Source organism: Lissotriton vulgaris, chromosome 1_1 (genome assembly GCF_964263255.1).
Source record: "Lissotriton vulgaris chromosome 1_1, aLisVul1.2, whole genome shotgun sequence".
In the NCBI taxonomy this organism is placed as follows: domain Eukaryota; kingdom Metazoa; phylum Chordata; class Amphibia; order Caudata; family Salamandridae; genus Lissotriton; species Lissotriton vulgaris.
This window is the reverse complement of record NC_141685.1, coordinates 1,316,380,431-1,316,401,877: the sequence shown is the minus strand read 5'-3', so window position 1 is coordinate 1,316,401,877 and position 21,447 is coordinate 1,316,380,431.

Here is a 21,447-nt window from a genome sequence, read left to right as displayed (position 1 = left end):
AGGGAATCAAAGGCGGTTGCAAAGCTTGAGAAATGCGGCCTGTGTGACAAGACGCTCTCAAGTGGAACAACCCAAAACTATTCCCGTGGTACAATTAGTATGTTGTACCACTTGAAAACCTACCACAGGAAAGACTTGAAGAGGGCACAAAATGCAAAAGTTGGAGGGGCCATCCACATCCAAGGCTGCACCACCTGTTCCTGGGGAGAGAGTGCCATCAGAAGTGGAGAGACGTTGACCACAAATTGCTCCTGAAATAAGAAATAACGGGATATATTGCCTTGACTGCAGCATTATGCTGGCAGCTGGTGAGCAGTCTTTCAATGCCATCTTGGAGACAGCAAGGTAATATACTTGCTAATGTTTTATTATTTATCCCAGTTTTTGCACTGTTTTGGTGTATCTGGTTAGAAACCCCCTCCCTCGTTGCTATGTTGTTTGATAAAAAAACTAAAATGGTACTAAATGTTAGAAAAGCAAAATAAAAAACAGTTCCAGAAAAAAAAAATCCAATGAGAACTGCCTTTTACGGTTGTGTGCAGGTGTATGGGTTAGTGAGTGTTTGCATGAGTGGCTGCATGAGTGAATAATTGGTTGTGTGGGTGAGTTAGTGGCTGTGTGAGTGGCTGTATGGGTGAGTGAGTGGCTGTGTAAGTGGCCTTATCGGAGATTGAGTGGTTGTGGGAGTGGTTGTATAGGTGTGTGAATGGTTGTGTGAGTGGCTGTATGGGTAATTTAGTGCCTGAATCATTAGCTGTAGGGGTACGTGAATGTGTAAGTGGGTGTGTGAGTATCTCTATGGGTGAGTGACTGCTACTGTGAGTGGCTCTATGGGTGAGTGATTGCTAATGTGAGTGGCTGTATGGGTTAGCGAGAGGGTGTGTGAGTAGCCATATGAGTGAACAAGTGTTTGTGTGAGTGGCTGTATGTGTAAGCAAATGTGTGAGTAGGTGTATGGCTGAGTGAGTGCGTGACTCATTGTATGAGTGTGTGAGTGGTTGTATGGGTGAGTGAGTGGTTGCGCAAGTAGCTGTGTAGGTGAGTGAGTTGGTGTGTGAGTTGCTGTATGGGTGAGTGAGTGGCTGTAACACAGGCGGTATTGGTGAATGACTGCTACTGTGAGTGGCTGTAAGGTCAGTGAATTCTAGTGTGAGTGGCTGTTTGGGTGAGCTAGTGGTGTGTAAGTGGCTGTATGGGCAAGGGTCTGTGTCAGTAGCCATATGGGAGAGGGAGTGGTAATGGGAGTGGCTGTATAAGTGAGTGAATGCTTGTGTGAGTGGCTGTATGGGTCAGTTAGTACCTGTATCAGTGATTGTGGGTGTGTGAGTGAGGGGGTGTGGGAGTAGTTCTATGGGTGAATGAGTGCTAGTGTGGTGGCTGTTTGGAGGAGTGAGTGGCTGTGCGAGTAGACATTTGGGTGAGTTACTGCTACTGTGAGTGTGTGTACAGGTGAGTAATTGCTATTGTGAATGGCTGTATAGGTGAGAGAGGGTGTGTGAGTAGCTATATGGGTGAATGTGTGCTAGTGTGAGTGGCTGTTTGGATGATTAAGCTGATGTGTGAGTAGGAGTATGGGTGAGTGAGTTTGTGACTGGTTGTAGGAGTAAGTGACTGGGTACATGAGTGAGTATGGGTGAGTGAGTGGTTGTGAGAGTGAGTGAGTGGAGTGTTTGTGACTGTATGGGTGAGTAACTGCTACTGTGAGTGGCTGTATGGGCGAGTGACTGCTAGTGTAAGTGGTTAAATGGCAGAGTGGCTTAATGGGTGGATGTGTGAGTGGCTGTATGTGTGGCTCAGTGGTTGTGTGAGTGGGTGTTCGGATAAGTGAGTTGGTGTGAGTGGCTGTATTGGAGAGTGAGTGTCTGTGTGAGTGGCTGTATGGGTGAGTGGGTCTGGTGACTGGGTGCGTAAGTGTCTGAATGGGTCTGTGAGTGGGTCTGTGAGTGGGTGCGTGAATGTCTGAGTAGGTCTGTGAGTGGGTGTGTGAATCTCAGTGGGTAAGAGAGTGGGTTAGTGAATGGGTGCATAGGTACCTGAATGAGTCTCTCCGTGGGTACATGAGTCTTTCAGTGGGTCTGCAAATGGCTGCATGAGTGTCTGACTGGATCTGTCAGTGAGTGCAAGAGTGTCTGAGTGAGCCTGTGAGTGGGTGCATAACAGTCTCAGTAGCTCTGTTAGTAGGTTCTTGAGTCACTGAGTGCATCTGTGAGTTGACCTGTGAGTGGGTGTTTGTTCTCTGAATGGGTCTGTTCGTGGGTGACTGACTGAGTGGGTCTGTGAGTGGGTAAATCAGTGTCTGTGTGGGCCTGTGAGTTGGTGCATAAATCTGTGATTGGGTCTGTGAGTGGGTGCATGAGTGACTGAGTGGGTCAGTGAGTTGGCGCTTTAGTGAATGAATGGGTCTGTGAGGGGGTGTGTGAGTCTCTGAATGGGAATTTGAGTGGGTACATCAGTGTATGTGTGGGTCTCTGAGTGGGTGCATAAGTCTGTGAGTGGGTGCATGAGTCTGAATGGATCTCTGAGTGGGTGTATGAATGTCAGTGCATCTGTGAGAGGGTACATCGGTGTCTGTGTGGGTCTGTGAGTGGGTGCACAAGTCTGAGTGGGTCTGTGAGTGGATGCATGGCTCTCACAGTAGGTCTGTGACTGGGTGGATGAATTCCTGAGTGGGCCTGTGATGGGTGCATACTTGTATTAGTGGATCTGAGAGTGGGTGCATGAGTCTGTGACTGGGCGTATTACTCTCTGAGTGCATCTGAGTGGGTGTTTGTTCTCTGAATGGGTCTGTTAGAAGGTGCCTGACTGAGTGGGTCTGTGAGTGGGTACATCAGTGTATGTGTGGGTCTCTGAGTGGGTGCATAAGTCTGTGAGTGGGTGCATGAGTCTGAATGGATCTCTGAGTGGGTGCATGAATGTCAGTGCATCTGTGAGTGGGTACATCGGTGTCTGTGTGGGTCTGTGAGTGGGTGCACAAGTCTGAGTGGGTCTGTGAGTGGATGCATGGCTCTCACAGTAGGTCTGTGACTGGGTGGATGAATTCCTGAGTGGGCCTGTGATGGGTGCATACTTGTATTAGTGGATCTGTGAGTGGGTGCATGAGTCTGTGACTGGGCGTATTACTCTCTGAGTGCATCTGAGTGGGTGTTTGTTCTCTGAATGGGTCTGTTAGAAGGTGCCTGACTGAGTGGGCCTGTGAGTGGGTACATCAGTGTTTGCGTGGGTCTCTGAGTGGGTCCATAAGTCTGTGAGTGGGTGCATGAGTCTGAATGGATCTCTGAGTGGGTGCATGAATGTCAGTGCATCTGTGAGTGGGTTCATCGGTGTCTGTGTGGGTCTGTGAGTGGGTGCACAAGTCTGAGTGGGTCTGTGAGTGGATGCATGGCTCTCACAGTAGGTCTGTGACTGAGGGGATGAATTCCTGAGTGGGCCTGTGATGGGTGCATACTTGTATTAGTGGATCTGTGAGTGGGTGCATGAGTCTGTGACTGGGCGTATTACTGTCTGAGTGCATCTGAATGGGTGCATCATTATCAGAATGGGTCTGTGAATGTTTTTCCTTTTTTTTGCTGCTATTCATGAATTTGCCAAGATGTTACACAGGGGCACGATTGTGGTTGCGAAAAATGAGCGAATATCACATATGAAAAAAAACATGTTTAGCGCCATATTGTACACGTGGAGTTCCTGAAAGATGCTTATATGCCTCCCATGGGGTCAGGACACATCCAACCTGACCCCTTATACCAAGCTCTACCATTTGATTTCAGCCCCGGGGTCTGTTCCGTTGAGGTAAAATGGTGTTGCAACTCTCTGCTCAGGTTGTGGCCAGCCAATCACGGAATTACTGTTGGCATGCGCATTCGTGATTTATCATGAAGTCATTGAGAATCAGCAGATATACAAATCTGGATTTCCTTAAATTGATCAACTACTACTGAACGGATTTACATCAAATAACAATAATCTGTTGACAAAAAGCTAGCTTTCTGCCAAATTTGATGTAATTTCATCCAGGGGTTAGGCTGTAGTTGTGTTCAAAGCTCCTTTGGAAATTAACATGGTAAACACACTTTTTTTTAGCCCCATTTTTCTTGGCCCCCGCTTAACGTATCGTCCTAAACGTTTTCATGCACAACAAGAATCCCTGGTACACTTCTTTGGGAACATTTCTTGAAGATTTGTCAAACGGGGCCAAAGGTACAGGCAAGTCAAAAAAAGATTTTCTTATGGAAACACGACCCCAACTTTAACTGCCTACAGCTGACCGGGTGATGTGTCAAGCAGTGTCGGAGAAAAAAGGATACCCCAAAAGCAAATTTCCCCATGCATTTTCCATAGACTTCTTTAGGAGTGCTACCACAAAAACTGCTGAACGGAATTACACAAAATTTGGTGGGAACCTAGACCTTGGTTTGCAGATTGTGCTTTTTGTGATTTGTTGTAAATCAGTTCAGTAGTTTTTGAAAAAGTAAAGTACAAACATATTTGTATTTCTGGACGGTTGGGTCCGAAGGACTCCAGCTAGAGTCTTGCACTTTAAAAATAGAGCATTCTGCTTGGCCCAGGGAGTTTTTTCCCCCCTTGGGCTATCTTGTTGATTGCCTGCCAACCACATGAGAAAAATGTTACTGGAGCCATTACAGGACTCTAGGACTTAGTCCACTGTCCTGAAATGTAAAAAACTGATAATATAAGGGGGTATGATAGGGATACTATGCCCCCTAGGACCTGTGGAGGGGACCCAGAGGGATTGGTGTTTTTGGCCACAATTCTGCAGCAAATACAAAAAAATGGCAGCTGTCATTAAAAAAAATATATGCTAAGGGGGCATGAGTAGGGCTCCCATCCCCAAGCCACATTAAGGGCCTGGTGACCCCATCCTCTGGGCCCAGGTATATTAATTAAGGAAAGGGAGCACGCATCCCCCCTCTCTGAGCCTTTTTTAAGGCCCTGGAGCCCATCTGCCAGGCTCGGCTCAAATACTATGCCCTGGGGAGCCCACCCCTGGGACAGAGTAGTTTTCTTACCCGCACTAGGACGAGCAGGGAAAGGTATGTACTTTCATCTGGCAGGCGACACAGATGATGGACGGAATGCAGAGCAAATCAAACATTCACCAGCAGTCAAAAGATCTGGGTTAAATCCATGGTTCTTTTGCTCACCATGCCACCCCAGTTTAGACTTGGCCATATTCAAATCAGTCTTGACCCTGTGCCTCATGGGAACAGTCCAGACCGAACTGCCAACCCAGGCCCTACCTGGACCGGAAACAAGCATCCTGGGACCGGTTTCGGGGCATAACCCCTCATCATCCAGGCTAGCTCGAATCCAGTGGCAAAGTGAGCCCGGGATCCACATCTGGTCATACCGGGTGCAGATAGAGCGAGAAAGCAAAAGACACACAGATGATAGACAGAATGCAGAGCAAATCAAACCTTCACCCCCAGTCAAGAGATCTGGGTTAAATCCATTATTCTTTTGCTCACCATGCCACCCCAGTCTAGACCCACCCATATGCAAATCAGTCTTGACCCTGTGCCTCATGAGAATAGTCCAGACCAAACTGCCAAGCCAGGTCCTCCCTGGACTGGAAACCTGCATCCTGGGACCGGTTTCAAGGCATAACCTCTCAGCTTGAATCTTGAGCTTGAAGCTTGAGAGGTAGTGATTGTAATTGTGTGAAACTGAGTATCAGTAAGTATGAGAAACTGAGAGTGAGTGAGATTGAGTCAATGCAAGTGGGTTAGCGAGAATGAATACGAATGAGTGTAAGGAGTTGTAGGAGAGTGAGAGTGAGAATGAATGAGGGAGTGAATGATTGTGAGTGAGAATGTAACATGGTGCTTCTAAGTTTGTTGGTGACCCTGGCACACTGAAGGTAATTATTACTTTAAAAAGTCACCAAGGGCAAAATACTGACATACTTGAGATAATTCTTAGCATGACAGGCACCTGTGACAAAATACTTGCACTGGCACACTGGGGGTAGTTCTTGGAATAAGGGGCACCAATGGTAAAATGCTGGTACTGGCATACTAGGAGTATCACATGGGCTACAGGTCCCCTGTGGAAAAATAATGGAATACTTGCTGAAACATGGCATACGGGAGGGTGGCAACCATGACAAAATGATGTCCCTGACATATTAAGGTACTTTTTAACATAAGGGTCACCTACGGTATAGGATGACATACATTTCAAAATGTGATATGTGGCGGCACTCATGGACCATGGGGGCACCTAAGACAAAATGCTGGCCCTGGTATAATGGAGGTACATTTTGACATTTGTGGGCACACAATGCACAAATTTAAAAAAACTTGGGCCAACTCCTGAGGAATGTCCGGTTTCGTTGGCTTGGCACACTCTAAAAGGATTTGAATATTTAATCAGTGCCCTTTTGGCACCTATGGCATTTTAGCCAATTTTTGTGGAAATTTGGCTTTAAAATGCACTATTTCACCCCAATGTTTTCACATTTTTCTCAGGGAGAGAACCCCTATGAATAGGTCTGGCTTCCTTGTCACGAAGCTTCAGTGCAAGTATTATGCCCCAGAACTTTCAAAGATCAGGTCAGCTCCATAATATAGGTGGTATCTAAACGAGACAGTGTTGGAGTTATTTTGTTATAGTCTTCAGTGATGCCAGCTGTGATGCTATAGTCATGTGGCATGCCTTCCTGGAAAAAAATAAGGGTCATATGATGTCACTTCCTTTGATATCATTAATGTCAAAGGGTTTGTGAAGTCACTTCCACTATCCCTGGCATTTCTGTGAATCGAAGCCTACATTCTGAAAAGAGGAGCTCTAGAAGTGAAATAGGGTGAAGTAGGTATAAGAAAAGTTGTAGACTAGCGCAGTAGGGTATAGCAATAGTAAGACAGGACAGGTAGAAGAGAGAAGCAGATACATGGAAAAGTAGGGAGAGATAGAAAAAGAGGAAGGGAGGAGCAAAAATTAGGAGAAGCAGAAATATTTGAAAGGAACATACCCTTCCTAAAACATACCCTCGTAATGTAACCGAAGTAATTGACTGTACTTTTATGGTATGAAAAAACCGCAATAAAGTAAAAAAAAAAAAAAGGAGTGGAAAATAAAGAAGGGAAGAGAGTGGTAGAAAGATAGGGAGGAAATGTGAATGGGGGACAACATAAAGAAAATTGGCGGGTAAGAGTAGCAAATTAATGACACGTCTGGCAGTGGAAGGAGGAAGCGAGGGAGAGAGGTAGCATGTATCTGCCTCTGCCCAAAACCTTTAAAAAAACTGAATAATTACCTGTCACACAACATATAAAAAGATACAGTGTTTCACACTCGGGAGTGAAAGGGATAGACTGCTCAGATTTGTGATATTTTGAAGCGGGAGTGCGCAGCGACAAGAAACACTTCTCTGAAATAAAATGTCTTTTGTTTTACAGAGGGGTGTTTATGGACCCTAACTAAGTGAAAGCATGCTTGGATGACACGGATATTTTTAGCCCGTGGACGGGTCTTTCCCGTCCCATATGTATTTGTTTTCCTTCTGCCACTGGAGACCTACCGTGCTCGTGCTCGCGGTGCTTCCGTTCCCCCGCCCTGGCTATGAGGCGCCCTGGCCTTTGGGTCTTAATCCGTAGAGCCGCAAATGAATTTCTGTCGGTTAGCTTGAAGGGCTAATCCATCAAACCCCTGTTGTGGTGCTGCGGGTTCAGATTTGAGGAGTCGGCTTCCCGGACGCGAAGTCCCCCCAAGGGAACTTGCTCGCGCCGCCCAGACGTTGATGCATTTTACTGGCACAGGCCTCTGTGACAGGCAGCTCATGAAAAGCCAGGCAGCACCAATTGCTGATTGGTAAACCTGCCTCCGAGGCTTGACAATGCTTTTCCCACCATTTTATTGGGGTTTGGGAACATTATTCACAAGCTCTATGCTGCATTTAAAGAACACCACTAACGCTGATTCTGCGGACACTCTATAAGGGTTATGTGAACGGAGGGCCGTGCACACCAATCGAATTACCCCTGGGACACAGGGGCAAACCTGTCATTAGGAAGGTCGAGTAGGCCTCTGTTACTCACTGTGGGCATGGAGCACATGGAAGAGCACGAGGCCTCATCTCCTTTTCTCTTCCCACAAGTTGTTGCTCAGGGTGTAGCATTGTGAACAGACTGACAACTCTTTCCTGTGGTCCACTTGTTTGCTGAATAAGAACTTCCGGGTAAATATTTGGAACCATTTCAATGAGATTGAGAGGAAGGGCAAGTATGGAAGACAGAATAAAAATCATTGTCTTTAACTGGCTTCATGTCTTGGGTGGCAATGCAAACTGTTTCCCACACTGCTCCGTTTCGCAGAATTATTTAAGCAATATTATCCAAGCGGGAGTTGGGGTCCGCTCCCAGATAGGTATCACCCGAGGTGAAGTCCAAGGGTCCTGAGGCAAAGCCAGGGGCGGCGGGGCCTACCTCCCCCTGCCAATACGTACCTGGGAGTGTCCCGCCGCACTTTGATAATATTGCTTTTTTAAATCAGCTCCTTAAAAATTTCAGTGACATTTACAAAATTGTTAGAGGATGTCTTTTTCACAAGACTGTACGTGGAAGGTTATAAAAATCCCAGCAGTTTTTTTGGTCATAAGGGTCCACCATTTTAGTCTCATGAAAATGCATTGTAGAAAATGGCAGGTTCTGAGATTTACTGGGTAATAACAGATTTTAGCCACAGAATAAATCATGTTTGTGGTGACATACTAATTGTAAGAACTGGGATGAGGTCTAAGATGATTTTGCCTTGTGAAAAATGCTGACCCATTGCTAGGAACTATGAATTATGTTTGCGAGAAAAGTATTTTCTCACGTTATTTTCTCATGGAAATGATGGTAAGTGCTCCAGAAGCTAAAATGAGGATACACATTGTATAATTTCACAAATATCTCCCTCAGCTATAAAAAAAGGAACATTTCTGACAAGCTGTGTAAAGCGTACTTCCCACTGGAGCAGCGGGGTGTCCTTTGATTCCTTGATGTTCTTATGCAGCTCTGCCACAGAGTTCCAGTGAAAAACTTGACTGTTAACATTCCATATTCATGATGTGCCACGCTACAATACCATGTTGCTGCAGTAGGGGGTCAAAGAATTTAAATCTGTTTTGAAAACTGTCCAATAGAGGAAGATGCACTAAATTAACCAAATCACAGGTTTCATTTTATCATAGACATCATGTTCTGACAGAGACTTCTAGCTGCTTATTTCTCACCTTGTGAATTTCCCCAGGTGCCATAATGGATCTGGAAACTTTACAGCAATTCACTCACGCATTGACAGGTGGCGGTGTGCGGCCAACATTGGATCCGTCCGCTCTGTGTATCACACCGGGGCCTTTATGAATATGCCACCCCCTCATGTTGCCACTTTCTGTCACTCAGCGCCTTACGAACTTGGATCCAAAGTTAGTCGCTGTCTTCTGCAAGATTTCAATGTGAAAAGACGGGCATTAAAACAATAGATTTTAAGCTGCGTCAGGACTGTCGCAGAATGATAGTGACTGCTCAGGGCATCTCCGTGGTGACCTAGTACCTGGCAGGATTTTTAAACGCCAGGGCAGATGTACTCAGCTGATGCTGCCTAGCAGTGCTACTGGAACAATTTACAGAGTGGGGTTGCAGGCCGTCAACAGCACCTGACGTAAGTGTCTTTGCTGTACCTTTGATGCTGCTAGTGTATATATTGAAATATTTGCAATTTAATTTGTAATGCTAGCACGTGTTTGTATTTATAGATATGTTAAAGAAAACCTGTGAAACACTATTGCCTTCACCTTTCACCTTCTCCTTTCACCTGTACCCCAACAATGTGGTACAGGTGAAAGGTGAAGACCACATGACATTACACTGGTGCTGGAAAGATTTTCAGAGTGAGGGGGATGGAATCAATGTTACATCAACAAAGTCATAGGGATTGTGAAAAATCCAAACGGGACACAATGTGCAAGTTTAGCAAATGAACCAGGCCCGTTTAGAAGGGGTTTATTATGGGTGTGGTATATACCTAGTGATGCATTTTGGAGCACAATATCATTTACAGACAGCACATTTCCCATTGAAATGGCCACTACATTTTTATAGCCATGCAGTTTTACTGATAAAACTATATAGTGCAAAGCGACAATGTGTGGAAATCGGGTTTTAGTGATTGTCATTTACACATCATTAAGTAACGTGTCTTGATTTGTTTTCATCAAACCTCATAATTACAACTTCATTATGCATTCTTAAGTGTTGATATATTTTGTAATATTTGTACAGTACTTTTAAAGGTATTTCAATATTGTTGTGTTAGAGAAAAATTACATCCATCAGTTCAGCGTTTGCTTTCACACTGCATGTACTCCATCAATATTCCTTCTAACAATGCAGTCAGAGAATGAAAAGCAAACACCAGTCTCCATGTTAAACGAATATGCGGCAATTTGTCTGAAGACACAACATGACATTAACTCACAACAAATATAACAAGATAAAACAAAATTTAAAGGTATCTTAATTGCTCATTTACCTTCTGAACTCCTGCATGGTGATTGCTGGGGGTGCTGCCGCTGTGGGGGAGCTCACCAAAGACGCTCCGGGGCTAGGGATCACTCTTTTGTGAATATCCCTGTTCTATACCCCACATACACCCTTCTACTCGACCCCCCAGCAATAAGTAACTCGTCTGCAAGGCAACATACCGATCTACATCCCTGATAACATAGAATTTGGCAAGAAACCTACCTTCTACGTTGACGATACTACACAAGGATTGACTCTAGCACGGAGCGGAGCCCCCTGAGTCTTGGTCGATGCTGATGCCAAGTTCCGCCGCAGCTGCAGCTGAGTTAATCTCTTTCGTGGCGCTCACCTGAGCTCTCCTTGGTGAACTCTAAACACAATAAGGAGACGGCAGTGTCCGAAGCTCTGGCGAAACAGGCGGGTTGCTAGAATCTTTGCCTCGGGATCCTCCAGGCGGGAGGCAAAATGGCAGCTCCTACCACGCTGACCTGCTGAGAAGGGAGATGCGACCCTGTGGGCTTCTAGGGACTGCGTGACCCTGATCGCCTGTGGATGCCTGGGAGCTCGATCGGCTCCTGTGAGTCAGGAGCTGTATGTGGAAAGCAGCGCCCTGCCGCACTGGTGCTCGATGGATGAGGCGCGCTGCCGATGCTGGGGCCCCCGGAGGCATAGGAGAGCCCCCTGTGAAGCGGGAGCCATCACCCGACCGAGTTGCTTTGTCCTCCAGGTTCGGAGAGGAATGAGGGGGCACCCCGTACAGTGGTGGAGCCAGCAGAATCAATCCTGATCAAGCAGTGCCTGACCTTAAAATGGCAGCGGTCAGGCACCTGCATTGCAGTCTCGTGAAGGGGCGCCCGGCTAGAGGCTTTTGCTCGCTGTGGGCACAGGCGAGTGACTAACTTTACGCAAATAGGTGATCTCATCAATCTCTATCGCCCTCACCTCAACCAGCCAGTACGGTCTGGTTTGCCTCTCCTCACTTTATGGACCGGACTGCTATTGCATCAACCTATGTGCCTGACCTTTTAGGATGGTCATCCAGGTCCAATTCTAGGGCTATCTACCGGTAATTAGCACCAGTGAATCACCGATCTACCCCACTCTTGTGGTAGGGCCACTGCCTCAACTTGCCCTGTCCCGCTGGGCCCAGAAAAGGAAGTCATCTTGAACCTCACCTCCATGACTGCCATGCCAATTCATATCTGCCCATTGCCTGAACTTTTATCCCTGGCCATATAATAGCCACCCAGGAGTAACTCCCAGTCAAATACACCAGTGAGTCACCGACCAGCTCAAAAGAAACAGCACAAATCTCTCTACTACTCGCAGAATACCCTCAAAGGACGGCTCTGGAAACACTATCCCACCTTTCACAAAGGGAGCTTGCCTCCGTCCTACCTAGACACAATGCCATCCGTCATGTCAGCCTTCACCAACCCCTAATCTGCGTACCACTTAAAACCGCACAGCCCGAACTCCTTCTCGATCAGTTTCCCTCCTAACCTCTCACCCAAAGCGGAAAAAAACTTCAAGCAAAAACCGATCAGACAACACCCTGAATCACTATTCGCGGACATTTACCACTGCTCCTCCAAAGGACAGATAAAAATAGACCTATTTTTCCACACTGAAAGACCCAAAAAAATGGAAGTCCATCCTCAGATCGCAGCTCCACATTTCTAAAATGACTAACACTTCCCATAGCTGCAAACTGACATTCTCAACCCCTAACCGCACTAGGCGAAATGGGAACACCTCTGTGACCATCTACTCCAACGGCACAGTCCTGATACAAGCAATCAATGACAATCTAGAGTCATTTGACGTGGAAAGGAAAGAATGATGGGACCGGTTGGTAATGAGTTAACAAAGCGTCACACAGGAGTGGGTTGAGACTACTTGATAATTTATTTTGTGGGTAGAAGGGATAACAAAATTAGAGGGAGAGGTACTTCGGTGGAATGATTGGGTGGGAATGATAAACAATGTTGTAACTGAAGAAAAACAATGTTGTAACGGAGGAAAAACAGCACATAGGCTCTTTTGTATATTATTTTGTGGGGATTAGTAGTTATCGCTATAACACAAATTTAACAATGAATAGTGTATTGTTTACTAGAAATATTTTAACTGAGAATGTTTGTCCATTTACAGTAACCCCTGACGAAGGGCCTGTGAATGGCCCGAAATGCATTGGGTCTAATAAAAGATCACTGCTTAGAACATACCTTGCTTTTCCATCATGTTCTTTAACGAGGTCTGGATGGACACATTTAGAACATCAGAAGTGTGTGAAAAAGAATGGTAACATTCACGTGGCTTAACATTGAAGAGAGATGACAAGATGAATAAAGCATGGAGTAACTTGATGTAACCTTGTGGAATGTTCAGAAGAGTTTGGAATATAGTGTCTGCTGTGCCTCTGGGCTGGGGAGAAATGCTCCCCCATGAGCTGGTTATCTTAGGACTCACATACTACCTTAATGCTGCACAGCACACTTGGACCTCCGAGCCAATATGTATACTACTGCTCTATTGTATGACTCTTGCACTAAAACGGTTGTAAAGCGCTCCGATACCCGCGGGTCTGGCCAGCGCTATATAAAACTCCTTAATAAATAAATAAATAAATAAAATAAGCTCTACTATTTCCAGCGCCTATGTTGCCTAGCAGATTACAAATGTCGATTATACTCAGAGGTGGCGAAGGGCATCTTCCATCAATGAGGAGAACCCTGGTTCGATCCATTTGCCACTGTAAAGCACGTGCAGCATCAAAATGTTTGCATGTTGGAGATCCGGAAGCAGTCCTCCCTGGGTGACACCTTCCATTAGCACTGGAGGTCGAGACTCCTGTGTACCTTTCTGACCCTATCTCTCCTGCCCAGACTACTCAAATAGATCAAAAGGGACCATGTCCAAGTTATCCTACTGGTGCTGTGCGAGAAGTCTGTTATGTCCGGAGCTTCTGGCCATTAGCGTATGTCCTGTGATCCGGCTGCCCCTTTGGGAGGATCTCCTTTCACAACAACAGAGCTGAGTCTTGCACCTGAACGTCCACAACCTACACCTCCATTCCTGGAGATTGATCAGCAGCTGTAGATGGCTTTCGATCTTCCCCAAAGTGGTTGGTGTCATCCTAGCAGCCATGCACCCATCAACCAAATCTTTTTACACAGGTTGCTGGGCGATGATTGTTGTCTGGTGTTGTCCCTGAATCAATCAACCCTTGAATGCACAGTTGTTGGATGTTCTACTGTTTTGTTTGCCACTAGCCCAACAAGACCTTGCTGTGGCAACAGATAAATGTTATCGTTCAGCCCTTTTGGCTTTTTATTAATGTGTACCTGACCAGCCATCCCTCTTCAAGTCATCATTTGTGATGCATTTATTGAAGAGGGTGGGTCGTATGTTTGCACCGGATCTGTTTGCAATGCAGTAGTGTAATTTGGTCCTCACATACTTGATGTGCACTCTCATCAAACTCATGCACAGTGGTCCTCTTCACCTTCTTTCCATCAAGACAGCATTCCTCATCGCCATAACATTGGCCAAGGGAGACAGCAAACTCCAGGCAATCTCTGTGGTACTACCACATACACTATTCTTCCGAGGCAAACTTGTCTTCCAGATGAATGTGTCATTTCGGCCCAAGGTAGTCACGCCATATAGGGCAATACATCACCGTGCCACCTTCTAGGCACTGCTTCATCCCTCCATGGAGGAAGAATAACTTCATCGCTCTGACCCTAAAAGGGCCATCAGCTTCTACATTGACAAACCAGAGATTACAGACATGATGACCAACTTGTCACTTTTTATGGTGATAGGAAAGGCAAAGTAGTGCAAAAAAGGACCATCTCCAGATGGATTGCTTATTGCATTAAGATCTACTATGGGCTAGCCAAAAAACAGCTCCTGGAAGGCTTGTGTGCTTATTCCACCAGAGTAAAGGCTGCTACTACTACATTGACACACAGTGTGCTAGTCATGGAAGTTTTCCAGGCTTCTATGTGGGCATCACGCCACACGTTCACCAGCATTATTGCCTGGATAGCCAGTTCTGGTGGGACAGGCCTGATATGTCCTGCAGGATTGGTAATCAACCTTTACTCCGCATCTTTTTTTCCGCGGACTTTCAGTCCGCATACCATTACTCCGCAAGGTCATTGACCTCGCATACCATCACTCCGCATTTTTTCACAACGCATGTGCATTTACCACGCATGCCTTTACAACAAATTACGATGTAAAGGCATGTATGGTAAATGCACTTGCGTTGTGAAAAAAAAACAGACTTCATGAAGATGGAACCAGGAGGTGTGTGGAACCACGAAGACGAGAGGTAAGGGGGTTTGGGTTAATTTTTTAGGGGTGGGGGTCGTGCTGGGGTAGTGATTGTGTAGTGTAGTGTAGTGTTAGTGCAGTGTAGAGTTGTGGTGGTTTTGTAGTGTAGGGTCGTGCTGGGGGAAGTGTTATAGGGTTTAGGGTAGTGTTGTAGTGTTTGTGTAGTGTAGGGTCATGCTGGGGGTAGTGTTTTAGGGTTTAGGGTAGTGTTGTAGTGTTTGTGTAGTGTAGGGTCATGCTGGGGGTAGTGTATTAGGGGTTTGGGTAGTATTGTAGTGTTTGTGTAGTGTAGGGTCATGCTGGGGTGTAGTGTTTTAGGGTAGTGTTGTAGTGTTTGTGTAGTGTTTTAGGGTTTAGGGTAGTGTTGTAGTGTTTGTGTAGTGTAGGGTCATTCAGTTGTAGTGTTTTAGAGTTTAGGGTAGTGTTGTAGTGTCTGTGTAGTGTAGGGTCATGCTGGTAAAGTGTTTTAGGGTTTAGGGTAGTGTTGTAGTGTTTGTGTAGTGTAGGGTCATGCTGGGGTGTAGTGTTTTAGGGTGTAGGGTAGTGTTGTAGTGTTTGTGTAGTGTAGGGTCATGCTGGGTGAAGTGTTTTAGGGTTTAGGGTAGTGTTGTAGTGTTTGTGTAGGGTCATGCTGGGGGTAGTGTATTAAGGTAGTGTTGTAGTGTTTGTGTAGGGAAGTAAAGTGCTTTATGGTAGTGTTGGGGGGTCGTGCTGGGTAGTGTTAATGTAGGAAAAGGACTGTGTGTCAAGGTTGGGTGGTGCAGGGGTACTACATTAGAGTGTAGGGTATGGTAGGGTAGGGTAGGGTACTCTTACTTACCTTTACAACTTTTACAACGAGTATACCTTTAACATGCATGCCTTTGCGTTGTAAAGGCATGCGTGGTAAAGGCATATTTGTTGTAAAAGTTTTCGTTGTCTTAATTTGCGGAGTAATAGTACTTGCGGTATTTTTTTTGCGGAGTGATGGTATGCGGGGTATTTGTGTGCGGAATAACGTCACATATTCGCAGGATTTCCTGGTTAAACCCACCACCCACTACTGCTTTGTTAACTGTTCACAAGGTGAGTAATCTGCAGTTAGATGTCTCTGTCTGAAGAAAAGGTTACTTTTCTCCGGTAATATGTTTTCTGGTAGACATATGCAGATTTCTCACCAACCCTCCCTCCTCCTCGTTCTGTTGAATGGACTCTTACAGTCCATTAATAAGATGGCAATCTAAAAAATCAGTACACTGCACCATCTGATTTCAGTGGCTCTATGTCCGATGGCAAGGGTACTTGTATAGCACACTTATACCCTGAGGCGTCTTGGTGCTGTACACAAACTGCTGTGGAACCCTTCCTGGCTTTTCCCTGGGAAATGCCCACTCCTGGGCACCCCTAAGGTGAAGCCAGGCATCCCAGCGCTGTTGGGGCCATTGTGGAGATTAAGCAAGCTATTGCCCAGAGTTGCAGAGTGGGACCCATAATTAGAATAGGCACCGAGGCGAGAATGATCAGGTCCGAGAAAATTGAGCCCAAGACCTGCAGAGGCAGGAATTGAACCCTGGTCCCGGGCCAGACCTCTGTATCAGGGTCTGCCGCTCTAACCATTGAGCAACACTTCTCCACATTCTCCACATAATGACATTGATTTAAAGTATCTGGCTCCTTGGGTATAGGGCACCTGTGCTCAGTTTATTTATGATTCAGAACTCAAACGAGTTCCACATAAAAATATACAAAAAAGAAGAACATTTACAGTGTATCATATCATAGGGTTCTTAATAACAGAATAAGATACAATCTGAAACACAGCAATTCTATTTTAACTATACAAATGAAGGTTAAAGGCAAACGACTCCATATAATCACACAACCTAATGTAAAAAGTGCAAGTGTGCATATATAGAAACCTATATACAATTGCTTATAAAATTGTGCAAAAACAACATAATACTTTGTCCCAATTAATATTCTAACATCCTTCTTTATACAATTCAAGTACCCTAAGTATCGATTTATAATGCAGAAAATAGTCTACATAGCAGGGACCATGTTTGGCCTATCAGTACTAGACATAATGTGGTGGTGGGGGGGGGGGCGGACAAATAACACTTGACTTTACATCCTGCCCGAAGAGCTAGTTTATAATGTGCAAAATATGCTATCGATCAGGGACCATATTTGGCATACATGAACTAAGCACAGCATTTTACAGCTCTCTAAAAAATGTTTTAAAAAATCTTACTAGAGGGGCGTGGCTTGTAGCCGAACAAAATGGCCGCAGCCTGAGGAGGCTCTGAGATTGAGACCAACTCCCCAGTAATTTGTTCACTGATCCGTCGTTAAAAGTGTACCTAGAGCCCAAATGTATGCATCGGAGGTGAAGCAGCGTTGAAAGATATAAAGCAGGAGCCTGTACATGCTCCGTGGCCGGAGACATCGTCCGCTGCGGACTGCGGCCTTCAGTTGGTGAGGGAGCCGGGGGCTTGATTTCGGGAGAGGCGGCAACAGTGCGGCGCGGATTGTGTGGCAGCAGCGAGAGGATCGCCTCCTCCAGACACTGTGACCTGGGCGATCCCTGCTGTTGGACAACGGAAATAGCTTGGACTGAGTGGGGTGGTGTGCACCGGGAGAGTGCAGTGAGCCCAGGAGCTGGGGACCGGGCCGGAAGAATCGCGTGACCGGGTGCTGCGGCAAGGGGCCGGAGCTCTTGCACGGAGAGCTTCCAACACATCAGAGGCCCTTCTAGCGGTGGATCGGAGACGGAACGACACCCGGCAGGCAAACGCTGGGGCTCACGCTGGTCCATTCGGCTTTAAAGCGGCGTGGTGGGAAAGCGGCCTGCATGAATGCGGGGCCTTGCTTTATGGTGCGGCGGAGGGACAGAGCAGAAGGCTCGTGGCTGAAGGAGTGGACGGCCCGTTCTGAGCCCACATAACATCCTGACCCCCTGCTGCTAGGAGGGCACACAAAAAACAGAGACTGCTGTCCTCGGGTGTCACGAGCCAAAGTGGGCATCACAGGGGGGCCACTGAAGTACTGGACAATGATAAGGGACCGGGTGGTGCAGCTGGAGGTTGAAGTTCCTTGCTGAGCGGCTTGCACTGCGAGCAACGCGAGGCCTGCATAGTCCTTGGAAAAGGACTCTGAAATAATTCGATCCACTGAGTATAGTCGTGGTGAGGTACACCGGAGGAGGTCAAACACTGGCGCTGCGTGGTGCAACACTTTCTAGAGAGGGGCATTTTCGCGCACCCAGTGATAATCTTGCAGTATTTGACCAGAGAAGCACAATCCATTTGCCAGTAACTAAGGACGGCCCGGCACGGCTCATCACGACGCAGAATGGACCCTAAGGTGGGCTGGTGAGGACGGCAAATTGACAGCGGCGACAGCAAAACATCCCCTGGCCAGTACCGGCTTGCACCGGGCTATAGAAGCTACACAACACAGCGCCGGAATATCGTGGATGGAGGTCTCGTGGAGGTGGCGACCAGTGGCCCAACAGGCAGCACTTACCACGCACTTCATCTAGGTGGAATTGGGAGGCGAGTGCTAAACAATGAGTGGAAGGGGACCCCCTACGACCTAACAAGGGAAATTGGATAAATTTGCCTTCAATAAAGACTTTCCGCCGCTGCAGGAACCAAAAGGGCAAACAGCTAAAGGAGGGGAAGAAGCGATCGCGCCTAAATTTACGCTGGAAGATATAATGGCGGCTCTCCATAATGTACAAACGACGGTAGGTTACATCTCAACGGATGTAACGTTCCTGCGAGCGGATTTCCAAAAAATGTCCGCCAGGGTCACGGAGGTGGAACAGTTAACAACATCACTTACAAAAGACACCACCACTTTATCAAAGAAAGTGGAGCGCTTGGAGGCTGAAAATAAGCGTATGGCAGAAAAACTGGACGATCAGGAAGGGTGCTCCCGCCGAAATAATGTCTGAATTACAGGAATTCCAGAGACGGAAGGGGGCCCAGCCATGGATTTATACATCGAGGACTTGATTAAAACAAGATTACAACCAAAGGGTCTCTCTCATTACTTCTCAGTAGAACGCGAACATAGGGTGCCAGGTGGTAGGCCGAGACCCGGTGCCCCTTGTATTCGCGTGAAATTAACTTTATATCTTGAAAATGAAAATAAAACTATATATGTATTCCGATGTATTCCGATGCTGTGTGGATAATTTAAATGTGGCAGCCGTGAGTCAGAGTGAGCTTAAAGTTGTGCGCATTATTTATGTTGGACTCCTTATGAGCCTTTAAACTAAAACATATAGGGTAGACTTATCTCTCCTGAATTGGACCGGTGCCCCTCCAAGACCGGTGGTGGCTCGCATATTCAATTTCAGAGATAGAGACGCTATTCTTCAAACGGCCCATGTGGCTCCGCCCATCAAAATACAGAATTCGGTGATTCTCTTCTTCCCGGACTACACGGCGGCGGTCTCGGCGCGGCGCAGGAGCTTTCTGGAGGTCAAAAAGGCGCTGAGACCAGCGAGCTGCCCTATTCAGTGCTCTTCCCGGCAAAGTTACGAGTGGTAGTAGACAACAAGACGTGGTTCTTCGACCCGCCGGAAGAGGCCCACGACTGGTTAGAAGCTTTGCGACGGGTGGGTAAGCCTGGACGAGCGCAAAGAGGACACCGACGGCTTGAGAAGGAGGCGGACCCCACAAGCACTGAACAGGGAGAGAGCGAGAGTGACCAGCTGCATGAAGAACCAAGGAAATGAGACCCTGGAGGACGGCCCACCGTTGGACGCAGCCCGTCAGACAGATGTAGACTGAGCTGCTCCTCGACAAAATGACAACAGCGAAACTATCGTAAGACGAGGACTCTGGGGTGTGGGGAAGGAATGGTCTTCCTTGAACTTCCTGCTCCTACAAGTGCAAGTAATGATTCTGGGATTGGGATTTAAGCACTCTGCTGAGTTGGGGTGGCGGGCAGTTGTGGGTCCGCATGGCAGGGAGGCAGGGAGGGGGTGGGGGGGGGGGTGGGGCTTGTTACAAGTTTGTTCACGAGCAGATTGTTACATGATCAGATGTCCATTCGAGGATGACGCTGTCCTTATGATTTTCGCATGCACACACAGTAAAGAAGGCTCAAGCATGCCACAAAGCGTTGACATCACTAGCTTTTTCCACTTCAATATTGGGGGATGACTCACTCACTACTCTGAGGGGCGCCTCAGACACCACGACTCTGTCCCTCTCCGTGCTCACGTGGAACGTGAGAGGGTTGGGCAATAAAATTAAGCGTGGGCTGGTTTTGCAATGTATAAAAAGAATGAACCCAGCGGTGGTGTTACTGCAGGAGACGCACCTTGTAGGCACGTCTACTAAAGCAATGGATAGATGGGGCTATAAGATGGTGACGCACTCCGATATTACGTCAAACTCCAGGGGGGTTGGAATATTAGTCAAAAAGCAATTTCCACTCATTTCAAAAGAAGTTAAATCTGACGGAGCAGGGAGATTTGCTGCCATACATGCGCAGCGGGAAGGGAAACACCTAAACATTGTTTCAGTCTACATGCCCCCAACGTTACACACAGTGGCCCTCCCTGACCTCAGTGCATTCTTACTTGGGCTCCCGGCAGGGGACTTATTCATTGGTGGACACTTTTTTAACTTTACTGCCCAGGCCATTCACATTCCAGGTGAGGACTGTATTCCCCCCTCCCGCCTGGGCCTCCGTCCCCGGACTATCTATAGGCATTGTATTGCTGAACTCACAATTGTGGAGGGAATTAGGCTCCGGGATCCCAAGTGTGAATGACGGTACCAATTATGACATGCTGAAACAAGAACCCAGAAGAGTAACTGCCCCCCCATGCACCCTCCCACCCCACCTCCCTCTCCCCCTCCAGTCCCATTGCCATCATACGACAGAGAATAGGCCTTCCAGGTGAAGAAGTTCTGTCGCCCACCCAATCTAACCCTTCAAAAAACCCTCCCTGTGGTCGTTAACCAAGAAACCTACACAATTATACGTGCAAGTAAATGTAAACAATAGAGAACATTAGACCATAAAAAACAAAACAGATTATAAGGGGTTGTCCAACTTGCGTGCTCTCCGGTCACTTAGTCCATATTCGTTCAGCCCATCGTGTCCTATTTTCACGAATGTGAGTCCGGGTGGTCCCCCTGTGACGTCCCGGCCTCCTGCACCAGGTCCTGTTCCATTTCGTTAATCGCCACTACCAGGGGGTGTAAATATTGTTTGTCCGTGGCTTCACCCTCCGATGAAGTACCACCAGGCTCTTCCTCCGCCTCCGATTGTGCATTCCCAGCAAGGCAGTGGAACCTGGAGCCCGTCAGCCGACCGGGGTCCAGGGAGACCAAGCTCCGCCTTCGCCGCCGAACTAATCCTTTCACCGGGTAGGGGGTCAGTATCACCGTCCTACTGCCACGTGTTTGCCTCAGTCTCTGCGGCCTTGGCGGCCCCGTCAAGATCACCATGGATTTCCCAGCATCCGATACCCTCCGTGCCCCTCCCGGGTCTCGTACCAGGGTAGGGGCGCTCCTCCAGCCACTGCCAGGCATTCTCTGGACGTAAGAAAAAGTACATTCGCTCT